The 13386-nt window shown below is 32.0% G+C and overlaps 1 long non-coding RNA gene across 1 annotated transcript in view; it reads right to left on the reverse strand.

The window, feature by feature from the left end:
* Window positions 1-13386, reverse strand: part of LOC146992778 (uncharacterized) — a 502220-nt gene that overhangs the window by 75431 nt on the left and 413403 nt on the right. The window lies entirely within an intron of this gene.

The following is a 13386-nucleotide window of genomic DNA, read 5'->3' on the forward strand; positions in this document are numbered from 1 at the left end:
TTGGGTGCATGACCAGACGGTCTCAGGGTAACAGATCTTAAAATAACAGATCTTTAACAGGTCTTAAAATAACAGATAGTACCTCAGTAATAGACGTCCTTGAAAGAAACATTTATCAAACACCGAATTTTGTCGAGTATCTTAAGCCGGTACCGATGAATTGGGCACCTGATATGACTACATGCATAAAACAATTTTAACAAATGACCTTTCTAGAGTTGGTTACAAAATTAATGAAGTCATCAATAAAACTTTAAATATCCATGCGGAATCATTACAGGTTACCAGTATGTAGAAAATAAAGTCCTTCTGACATTATTAAACTGAGAAAGCAAGCTTCTGACCCGATTAGACTGTCCGTTTAAAAATATTAAGACAAAGTCCTACGCAAGTTTAAAATAACTTTTTCATGAACTCTTTAAGTTAAGCAGAAGACACCATTTGTGCTTACAAACAAAACGCCGCTATTTTTGGATATTTGAAATAACATTAAGTTAAATTTATCGTAGTCAGAGACTACACAAGGTGATCTAATTAAGCTGGTTCAATAAGCGTCAGTTAGTCAAATGGCTAAAGCCGGGACATTCACTGGTAGATCTGAGCGATAGAACGTAAACTGCAGGCGAGGCAGCCAAAAGCTCTTACTTTAGAACACTCAAAACCCTTAACTTAAGTATTCAATAAACTAATTTGCATTCTGGTGAGGTCTATAGAAGGGAGAACTTACAGTAAAGATTTGTAGCATAATAATTAGTCAATTAATGTAAAATACTTTACATCATTACAAACGTAGAGTGCGACCATAGAGATTACTGAATTCATTTAACTGGTAGCTGCTAAAGACATTACCTTCTCGCATCTCAGAATCGAGTGACTGTAGCGGAAATCGAAACACGAATTTCATTCAAAATTTAAAATCGAAGAACATCCTATCTGCAGCAAATATTGCTTAAGGATATAGCTAACGTACATGGCTGAAATATTATCTAAAATGGATTAAATAATTTGAGCTGCATCAATAATATTGATACTCCATGACTCCATATCCGAAATGAAGATAGCATTTTTTAAATGAATTTTGACCAAAACGTAAGCGGCAAAATCTAAAAATAAAAATTCTTCGCATGTTTTCAAATGTTTAACTTCTCATGTAACATAAAAGGTTGAAAAACATAGTCGAACAACGGAGTATGAAGGATAGCATAAAAGAAACCCCCACTCGTCGGTAATGAGTAAGTACTGCGTAAGGAAAAAGCACTGCGTAATAATATATATTGGTTCGGAATAGACCTTAAAATGTAGTCACCCTGGGAATCGACACAGATGTTGACGTGAAACTTTCACATAATTCTTCTTTTTTTCCTGTCAAACTTATACGCGATGTCTCTGCCCTATATCTGACGTCTTTTCTCAATCCCTCGGTAACAACCGGTGAACTGATAACGATGGCGAATAAAGAATGTTTGTATATCACTCAAGTTGACAACGTCATTTAATCGATTTTCTTCTTTACCGACTTACCTCATTTGTTGTTGCTCACAATGATTATACCGTTGCTTATCTATTTAATTACGTTCAAGTCCTTATGATTTTAAAAAAGTGTGGATTTATTCATGAATTTTAATTACACCCATTCAGACACAACTCATAGATGGATCAGTTTTTCTAGAAGGTAATACATTTTTCTTTTATTTAAAATATCAGATGATTGAGGGTAATTATTCAAACTCTTGATTTCAGAAATATGAAATCCATACATGCCCAGAAATTCTCAATTTGGCAAATTCATAGCATTTTTTAACCCAGCTGTCTCTATTAATCGCAGAAATTACATATTAGTGGTTAGCAAATGATATATTAAAATAAATGTATTAGTGCGTTTCTTACATAACTACCTCCGCAGGTAATTCTTAAAATGTCATGCAACTCTTAGTACACAACTAGATGAACACTGAAAAATACTCTTCAATTTTTCTTCTGGTTTTTAGGTAATACTCTCGTTTCTTTTCTTTCAAAATACCATGAACTGTGTCGTGAAGAAAAATGCACAGTAAACCTACAAAGTAGCAAAAGCAGTTGGTAGACATATTTTCCTTGTAATCCTTAAAATGTGTCACTTGGGCGACTGTAGGCGTAAAGTTTTCTAATCACGTAATCCAAGATGTAATTAAAAATGATCGAGATGTTTTTGAGGTGACTGACGGAGTAAATTGGCTTAGCACGGGTCATAAGATCGAAATGCTTTCAGATCCTTTTTCTCGTTAAGTATACATATTCTTTCAAAAGAGCTTGCTCGAAATCTCTCAAGGAACTTACCTTATCACCCCAATTTCCTATAAGCGCAACTCGACTTAAAAGATAAAAAGGATCGGATATTTAACAAGAAGTATCGATTAAATCAGCGTTTCTCAAACTTTCTTCTAAAGGAGACAACTTTTAGAAGTGTTTGGTGAGCCATTATATCCTTAAACTCTTTGAGACAAACATTTTTCGCGTTTGTTATGACTAATATACTTACATTTTAAAAATACAATTAATTAAAATTCCTTTAACTGTTTTTCAATATTAAGTGATTAGCAGGAGAAAAATTCGTATTCGTTTTTAATAATTCGAGGCTATTAGTTTTTGGATAATGTTTTACTTATTAACAAAACTTAAATAAATGTTGGTACTCACACTTAATAAGAAGGATGATGCTGACGATTTTAGCACAGCTGTTTGTTCTGCGTTTGGATGTATGCTGGTATGCTGAAGTCTGAGATCGGCACATACATCGAATCGGTTTCGGCACTTTGTTTTAATATGATTGGGTGATGAAACCCTTTCTCATACTGATACATAGAAGCAAACTGAAACAAACCTTATTGAATTTAGGAAAATAACCCAAAAGTGTGACATTATGGTAATCAAATGTTATAAATTTATAATTATAATATCTTAATTTCCTTCAACTCAAATAGTATTTAAAATGCTCTTATGGCTAAAGCGTTAAAAATAATTAAGTTTATTTAAATATTTAATAATAAAAATAGTTATTTTTATATTGACACATGTCTTTTCGAACAAAGAAGGAAAAGGAAGGAAAGTTATTGAAAGAAGTATGCAAGGAATTTCAGAAATGAAATAAATTGTAAAATTAGAACATAAAAACAAAGGGAAACACCTAATACCCAGAAAATACAACGTTCGTCAGTCAAAAGTACCGCATTCAAAAGTTTCAACAAAACTTAGTGACGGACTTTACGACTGTTTAAAGATGTGTAATGCTAATTTATGAAATTATGTCGTATTTTAGAGCGCGAGAAACTCGGGCAATGTAAAAAGCATCAACTTCAAGAAAAGAGATTTCAGAACTTTTTTGGGGGGGAGGGAAGGGAAATGGGTTGATGAGAATATGTCAAGTATTTTAACTCAGCAGTGGTTCAGACGTGCATATAAACTGCAATTTTTAGCAAACCCAGCAACTGTACAATATGACCCCAAAAGTCTTCATTCAGCCTGGTGCAACTATTCATTCTGGCATCTTAAAATTTAAAAAAAATCAATTTTTAAAAAAATTACAAAAATCCGAATTTTTATGCGATTTCCTGGTTTTTATTTCGGAAAAAGTTGTACTCATTATAAAAAATAAAACACAAAGAGGTGTTATTTTTACATGACAAAAACCAACATGGTATTTTATTTTAAAGTTGGAAATCACATTAAGAGGTGGTACACAAACTGAAGAGCGAAATATTTACATTTGTGCGCAATTAAAAATAAAATATCATATTATAAAATGGTTTCTTTTTTGTTAATAGATTAACAAAAAATAAAATATCAGATTATAAAATGGTTTCTTTTTTGCTAATAGATTAATTTAAGTACGTGTTTACAAGATTATCTTTATTATTTTATGATCTGATTATAATTTTTATGAAAAAGGCGATCTTGTTCATAAAGTCTTCTGAAATTCGTGCTCTAGAGAACACTGACGAGCTTTAGTATTGGCACAAAGCCAACTGAAAAACCTGACTTGCATAAAATTATAATTATTTCTAATTTAAGGAAATTTTTGTTTTATAACACAGTAATTCTAAAGTAACAAAAGTGTGTGAGAATAATAGCAATGCATATTTAGCGTTTGAAAATTTGCAAATTAATTGCGTTGAATTTCTTTTGGCATACCAGTTGTAAAAAAATTATAAGTTAAAGAATGTTACACCCTAGTAAATCTCAGTAGAACATAATCGAAATTAATTTAAAGGGTAAAACTGATTTCGAATTATTTCGGTTTATTTATTAACCGACCTCTCAAGGCAAGTAGAAAACGGGTCAAAAATCGCAAATTTTGAAATGAAATATTTCGGTCAACGTTTACAGAAGTCAGCCTTTTTGCATTTGAATTTTGAGTATAAAATTTCCCAAAATATAAGTATAAGAACTGGGGGACAGCATAAATTGTTAGATTTCGTAATTTGCCCAAAAGGTGATACTTTAAAATTTGATATTGCCAAAATAAGTATAACTGCGTTATTTAAAACATACAATTAGAAGTCTACGTTTACAATCAGAGGTTGCGAAAATAAAGGCCGGTAAGGACTTTTGTCGAGGTGGTTTAAGGAAAAAAAAGTAGCAAGAAGATGTAGTTAGACTAAGATAAAGTTGACTGCGATTTATCCTGGCAAAGTAAGGGAGTACTGGGCGTAAGCGTTCAATTTTTTTACCATTATAGTGACCACAAATGAACTTATAGTAATTTTTAAAAAACAAAATTGTAGCATAAAATCATTATTTGAGGACCCAAATCGACTGCTCCATTTCTTCCACGAACTAAGAATACTGCAAGTTATTTAGCGTGAGACAGACAGTATCGACTAGGAATTCTTTACACTGTAAAAACGTATACTTAGAGATATATGATAATAAATACTAGAATTTATTCTTTGTAATAAGTCCCCTTTTTTTCTAATTTGTGTTTTTACGCGCATTAATTTTCGTGAAGAAACACATTAATTCATCTTGGGACATTCTGTATTAAAAAGTGTGTTATACTTTCCAGTAAGCGTAGATAATTCTGCAGAACTGTAATTTCCCGGAAATGTTTTTTATTAACGCAATCAAGTTCATTTAAATAATTATCTGCTGAACTACATTTATTAACTTACTGTTAATTAAATGATAGCGAATAAGTTTTGAATGAAAGTTTACAACTGAAAAATTTTCCGAATTAAGAAGCCTTATTATCTTTAATCTGTTTCACTTTAATTCTGAAACAAAAACATTAGAAAAGGTGTTTTCTAAATTTTCCCCATTGTTAATTCTCATTTCTATTTCCGTGAAACCTTTTGAAGTTTTTTAGTACATCTAACGACATCTATTTAAGGATACCACATCTTTAAATATTTGTGTTTAAGGAAAACAATACAGTGCTACCCAGAGAAACTGGCTTGTATTAGCATTAATATGCAAGGACAAACACGAAGACCCCAAGAAGTCTGGAAATATCGATGTTTATATTGGCAAACGTTTGCCTAACTTGGCCAGATATGTTGGTAACAATGATGAAAGAATCGGGATTCTTTACAAGATCCAGCTCTGAATTACTAAGCAAAAGTGGCGACCAAGTACTGATACCTTACAGCATCACTTTTGCTGATCGGTGACAAAACATCTCAAATATTTCTGATACTCAATCGACTGAAACTTCGCGGTTTTGAATAAGCCATTTTGTGTACGAAAATGGGTAAAAAGCTGCAAAAGGACGAGTTCTTTCTTAGGAGAAATGGAGCTGTTACAAAACTCTTCGTAAGATCTACGAAAATGTACTAATATATATTAAGCTTAATTGCGTTATTTAAAATAAATTAAACGTTGTTGAATGAATTAATGAATTTTCATTGCTTTATAGTATATTTCGTTATTGACGCTAAACAGCCTTCTCCTTCCTCTGCTTCTCAATTCAAGTTATGCAACGCATTGTGTGCTTAAGAAGACGTACATTACTACTTCAAGGTAGTAAAGTACGTAAAGGTAGGAGATTTACAAAGAATTTCTAGCTAGAAGCGAGTATACCATACTCTTGTCATTAGTTTGCCGAAAACGACTCCAAACCTAAACTATTCAAATCGATGTAATTAGGGAGAAATGAGTTGATGACATAATTAATTTTAATTGCTGTTACTTTAACACATATTGCTTGGTGTATTAGTAATTAGACTAATAATAACTGCATTGTAATTAATTGCTGCGTCTCAACCCCACAAAGCTGCTACGGATACATCAGTTGCGAATTTTTAATTATTTTAAGTCAGTGAAAAGTAGAAGCCGATAACTTACTTTTAGGTTAAAATGTACTTCGATGTTTAGTTCTAATAGGTAAAAAAACTAGATGAGGGCGAAAATTCGCCAATGACAGAAAGACTCTACCCAGGGAAATGACAATATGTTACTTAAACAAAGCTAGAAATTTATAATATCTAGAATAGTATTAGAATTTTCACGTGGTATTATCTGACAATAGTATTGTTTGGATTTTTTCCGTTATAGCATAACACGCAACAAAAAGTTTTCTCCAGGAAGAAATACGCACCAATTTTTATCTGTAGGTTATCGTTATATAGCAGCAACGGGTTGCTGCTGTATATTATACTAGAATTTTTGTTTATAATGCAAGTACCATTATGGAGACTTCAATAATTTCAATAAACTGCAAATTTTTCTTTTTTTCCTTAATATCTCCAGTAATCGTTATTCGCATGATATTTTTGCTTTAATCTGAGTACTGTCAAAAAGGAGTTTTCAACCCTCTTGAGACGGCGAAATTTGCCATCAGCATGTCAATAATGAATTTGACGGTCCGATGTTAACATCATCAGTTTCTTCAGATTCTCATCGGTACGTATAACTGCCTTTTTTCGATGTGCTGTATTTACATAAAAATAACTTTCTTCATAGCTTTTCCAATCAGTGTCCCTCGTTAGCTAAGATGTGATATTTGTCCATATTTTTATATTCCACCTTAAAGACGACAAAACAGAAACCATTTATTAGTATTTGAAACAGATTGGTAGATCTTCCTGTTATTAAAGTAATCTAGTTCACTTATTTTTCTACATGCAATTTTATTGTTGATTAATTAAACTTTTAACTATGATAGGCCACAAAAAGCAAATGCACTTTCCTCGTGTCAAGAACTTTTCTTGTGCAGTAGTTAAATGCGCGGTCTCCAGCTTAGCTATCTTTTCCACAACTGTCACTAGCCAATGAGACGTGTTCTTTGGATGACAGATACTTGGAAACGGCATTAAGCCAGTATGGAGTATTTAGTGGATGCCGTATCTACTCGTGGAAGTGTAAAATATGTCATAATTTTCGTTCTTTGTTTATTGAAATAGCTAATCTAAGAAATATATTTTTTTGTGTTTAGAAAACAGTCGAAATGACATGATGACTAAAGTATGCTTTCTCGCGAAATGTACAGGGTGGAGCACAAAATGTCATACAATTCAATAACTCCAAAACACTTTTAATATTATAAACTGAATGTTAAAATTAACTTGCCTCGTAACAGCAATTTGCAAGAAGGCGGAAAACGGCCAGTTGAACCGAAGTTGAAAGCTGTAATGATGGTTTTTGAAGAAACGAAAATTCTAGTGGAACATAAAGGCCTTTTTTTAAGCACATTTTAATAAAAGATGAGTTCCTTGCATATAATTCATTCACAGATTGCGTGAGCAATTTTGCTCTATTTGGAGAATAATTACGGCGCCTATCAAATATCCGCACATCTGAAAATAGCAGTCGGTCTCTATTTACACACTTAGTACTTCATGTAAAACAGAACCCGCCCACACGATGCAAATATTATTCTTCCTGTCCTATATGAGATGTTTACTGTGTCTGCAATATCACAACGGTCTCTTGCATGTTACGAGGGGGGAGACAGGGGAACTCGCACAACTCGGATATTAATATACAGCATATTCCGAGCTATAACAAGATTTTTAATGCAAAAAATAATATCGAAATTTACGAGTGCGTGTTATACGCCAGATATAAAAATGATAGATTTAAAAATAAGAAAACGTTGAGCATACAAAAATTAGATTTATACATGTACCTAAATGCTGTTCATTTAAAAGAAATGACATACTTTATGAACTTAGAAATTTTCCTTATCAAATAACATGAAAAGTTCGTCATATTCGTCTTCCATTATTTCGTCAGGCACATCATCAAATTCGGTTTCCATCACAATTACTCCGATCTATAAATGAATAATCATCTGCCGTTCCATCTAGATTGTCAGATATACCACATTTTTTAAATGACTTTTGAATCATGCCGGGTTTAAATTTATTCCATGCTTTTATAATTCACTCACACACTATTTCTAGACCGGCATGAGGCATTTCGCTTCATTTCGTAAATGCTTTTTTTTCACACTTCTAACATCTACGCATTACACTGTCGTTTTAAATTTTCTTTAAGTTTCTTCAATTTTTTTCTTTAAGACTGGATTCTTTAAGACAACAGGAACCGTTAGCCGAATATATCGTATCCACAATTTCACACGGTTTCCGTTCATCCATCCTTTCTCATGAACACGAATGAATGAATGAACACCATTTCAGAAATAACATTTTGGCATAGTCTTTCTTTTAAAAATAACCATGGGTTTTAATTTTTTTATCGTCCGCTAAGCATTAAGATGAGGGGGGGGGGATTTTTTTGTTGTTTTTATTGAACCGCTTTTGTTTCTTTCGCATCACTTGTTTATTTCCCATTCTAGAGACATTGCTGGAGTTTCATCCATATTTTCAATATGTGACAGTAAATAATTTTTTTTCCTTCGTAGGTCAATAGCACACTTTTGAAAACTTACCAATTCGTTGAAAAATCTTTTGGAAGCTGTTGCGAAACAGTTTGTTTTTTCTCGTAGAACTACACTGCTCCAAGTAGTAAATTGACTACACCAACTTAAATGTAACTTTAATGTTGCATTCTTTTTTTGCCCATTTTAAGGCAAATAAACGTAGACTGTTTCTCGTAACAATTAATCCATTCTGGCTATAGTCTAGGACCCAGTTCGCAACACCTTTTACTAGGATAGGCCACTTCGTTACTCCTTTACGCGAAGTGCATTTATTCTTTGCCATATTGATGTCTGCGATTTCATTTTTCTTTCACACACATATGGAACTTTTACAAACATCAAATATCCTTGCTGCAACACGATTTCGAGTTTCTTTCGCAAACTGAATCACTTTGCGGTTGAAACCAAAACTGTGTTTGTTTCGTTTCGCGGAAGCTATATTTACTGCTAAAATAACGCTAGACCAGCTGTATTTGAACTAAAGCAAATGCAATTTACTAAAGCCGTCAATGTTCACTTCGAAATCATGGCAGAGAAAACATCCGACTCCTTAATCCGGCGAATTCTCTCTGGTCGGAAGTGCCTTCTTACCCCAAAATTGTGTTCCCCTCTTCTCCTAACCCTAGAATAACATTCTGCTGCATAACTGCATTGAGTACAATGCAGCCTCTTTGCAGAATTATTTACTTCTTCAAACATTTCCCCCCATACACTATTGTTTTCCTTATCGCTTGTCATTTCAGGATACCATTGTTAAAAAGCCTGGGAAAAATCTTCGAGTGAATGACTCAAAAGGTAAGAAAAGCGGGTCATATACGGTACGTAATTTATTTATATGAATTTCTTAAAGGTAATGTCGTAAGGTTTCTTAGTGTAATAGGAAGCACGTCCGGATAGCAATCGAAAGGTCCGAAATTCGAATCTAGACAAGGGCATTACATAACTCTAACGTTTACTGCTTCGACAAGCCTAATAACTCTGGAAAGTATTCGGAAGGAAGTTTACTAAAACTGGATTTATCTATTACTAGTAATTATTGCGTTGGTGCAAATTATTTGCAACCACTTCAAGCTCCGTCATCATGTTTTACGTCATCCCCATAAAAATATTTATTCAACATCTTCGATCGATCATCTTCAAAATTATTTATTACATATGTATCACACACACATATACATCTATGTATATATACATTTAAATTATTCTTATCTCCAAACACGCAATTTTAATAAATGTGTAAGAAAATTTGTAAAAGAAAAGAAAACAAAAACATTAAGTAAGGGAAAATCGCATTATGCATAGGATGTTATATATTCTCTCTGGATATCCGATTAAATTATTTTTTTCTTATAAAGGCATATTTTTCCCCCAGCTGCTTTTCATAAAGCAATTTTGAACATTTTATTTTTATAGAACCATGCATTACTTTTTCTGTTGACGAAATATTTCCTCTCTAATTATTCTCTCTTGGGGGGGGGGAGAAGGGACTTAAAACGCTAACTTACAGATGTAGAAATAGAAAAATAAATCTTATAAATTATAATCAAAGTGAGATAATAACATGCAAAGAAATCAAAATATGGAAACTAAAGTTAACCATAATCGTAGTTAAAATATTCTATCTAAATAGTAAAAAAAAAATATAGACTCGAAAATCAAACACTTTAATTCCGCCCAAATTTTTAACTATACCCAGAAGGTCGTTTAAATATTTATTTATGCTAATATTTAAGTCGCCAGTCTTCAGATATTAGAAAAAGAAATGCTCAATTTCCATGCAGAAAAATTTTGCATACAAAATTGGGAGCTCAGATCTCCAGCAATATCACTGTGAATTGGAAATGAAGAAGTAGGGTGAAATCTAAAATACTGAAACTGAAATTAATACCAGCAATCTAACAGAAATTCTGAAGCGTATACATATATTTCACCAGAAAATTATTTCTAACGTTTCGTCAGATATAGATGTCTAGCATTTCGACATATTTGTAAAATTACTTGTGAATTAAGAGGCCTGAGAAAAGTAATACATTCTAGTGAAAACTAAAGTACGATCGTTTAGTAAATGCCAAATTTAATATATATTTCAAAATATAAGTTTGTAAAAAATGCGAAGCTAAAATATTGTCTAAATATAATTTAGGCTTACCATACTTGTATCATATTCAATACAGTACATTCAATAAATACACTGTAACAGGATTCAAGAAAAGAAAATTTTTCTGTGCTTTGTTAATTATTCTCGTCTATGTTTCAATATATTTTATTTTTGTCGTTAATATCCAAAGCTAACATTCGTTAACATTCAACTACCCTGTATGGTGTATATTTTAGAGACACCGTAGATTAGAGATCGGCTCGTAGATTCTCAGTTTTTATGAACCAATAAATGTTTGACTCTTTTGTTTATTTATTATTGTTTTCATTATATTTTATTTGTTATTCGTATTCATAGTATTATAATTATTTTTTTTTATTTGTTTATTCGTGTTCATAAATTTAGGCATTGAATAAGACGTACTATTTACCTAATAAATGCATATTAAAGGGTTATTGTAAGAAGTAAAAACAGAGTAGAGTAGTCACGTAATTAAATACAAACACTTGCAAAACTATTTTAACAGGAATTCATAAAATAACTTGCGAAACTGCAAAAAATCTAATAAAATATCTGTTTTCATTCATGAGATTTTTGCCTAAAATTTCTGATAACAATTGTCCATAACAGAAAAAAAGAGAAGGTGGAAATCCGATTCGCAGATTTTATAGTGATAATAAATATCCGTTGAGATCCATATCCTTATGAAATGACTTGACGCGAAGAGTGTTGATGGCCATTGCGAGTCCATCAATGCTCCTTTGAGTTTTTATACAAATCACTTCTGAATTATTCATAAAATAAATGCTATGCAAGGAGAAATATGTTTTTGTGAAGAAGTGGAATTCCATTTAAATAAGAAAAACTACCACTACGATTCTTGGCATTGGAAAATTGGATTAGCTTTATTACTTACATTAAATCACAAAAAATCCATAATTCTTTATAAACGAGAGTTTTATCTATCATCTGCAGTTAAGGCATTTTATTTTCCCGAAGGTTATTTATGCAGTTTCTGAAAAAGTATTGAACTAGTGCCTTTTTTGAAAATTGAATGTGCATTCTTTTTACAAAGGAATATGTGTTTCCTTAGTGTATAATATTTGACTTTCAGTAATAATAATGATAAGACGAATTTTCGCATTCCTCCATGCGAAGTCTCGTGGGGGAAGTGGCTTATACTTTAACCTATTAACTGCCATGATCTCCGTTTGAGGATTTGTCTTAGTAGCGGAAATTTGATAACTTAAATTACGTGGCAACAGTGGTTACTTTTTCACATTGTTGTTTAAACCTTTCTCAAGCTTTTGATTGAGTTGTTGAGTAGTAGTTGTTAAATGAGTGAGCTGGAGAGTATTATTTGTGAGAAGAAGTAAAATTTTACTGAGTTTCAAGATTTAAACATTTTCAAAACGCGATATATAATATTATTATGTACATAATTTACAACTCCTGTGTACTGCCGTTTTCTCTAATGGTTTTATATTATATTTACTAACTATTTATTGCCAATGTGAATTTTTTTTCCGGTGAGGGCTACTTGAATGTCGATCTCCATTTGGGGCTCACGGCAGATTCCATCTATATTCCAATTTCCAGTCTCTATTTCAATCTAGACACCCAGCATTAAATGTAAATCGAGAGAATAAAATTTCGCAGTTAATAAGCTAACAGTTGGAAGATGTCCTTTGTAGAATAAAACTCTACAAATGTACATATGTCAATTTATTTTGCTGAAATCTTACGAAGAAACCCTAATGATAGAGGCTAAATAAATTACCCACTGGATGAATGAATAGTCATTGTAGGCTTTTGAAATGAATTATTGAATATATCTTTCTGCTTAGATAAAACCAAAACACCAACAAAATAAATAAATATTGTTTATAAAGTTACATAAATACGATTCTTAACTTTATTGTTTCAAGAACAGTTGATTTCTCGCGCTTTCTGGCTCTTAAAAAACCTTCTAAGTCTACAGTGACGTCCGAACAGAGATGTGGTGGAGGATAATTCGTCATTATATAAATTTTGATCAGCTGAGTCGTATCTCTTCTGATTCGCCATTTAAGTGGGGAGGAAATAAGGAAAAATTTTCATTGTCCAATGCAGTTCTAGTGATATAAGTTATTAGCACAGCCACTAATTGGAACATTAGCTATTCGAATTCTTCTGCTTCGCAAAACCTAATAAAAACTAACTCTATAAAAGTGCACATGTCAATTTATCTTGCTGAAATTTTACGAAGAAATCTTAATGATAGCGGTTGAATGAATTACCCTTTGGACGAATGAATACTCATGGCTTTTGAAATGAATTACTGAACATATATTTCTCCTAAGGTGAAACAAAAACACCAACAAAATAAATAAATATTGATTATAAAATTACATAAGTACTGTTCTTGATAGATTATAAAATTATAATTAAT

The sequence above is a fragment of the Stegodyphus dumicola genome, chromosome X2, assembly GCF_044657685.1.
Source record: "Stegodyphus dumicola isolate Sdum_Otavi_A_Nest chromosome X2, ASM4465768v1".
In the NCBI taxonomy this organism is placed as follows: Eukaryota; Metazoa; Arthropoda; class Arachnida; order Araneae; family Eresidae; genus Stegodyphus; species Stegodyphus dumicola.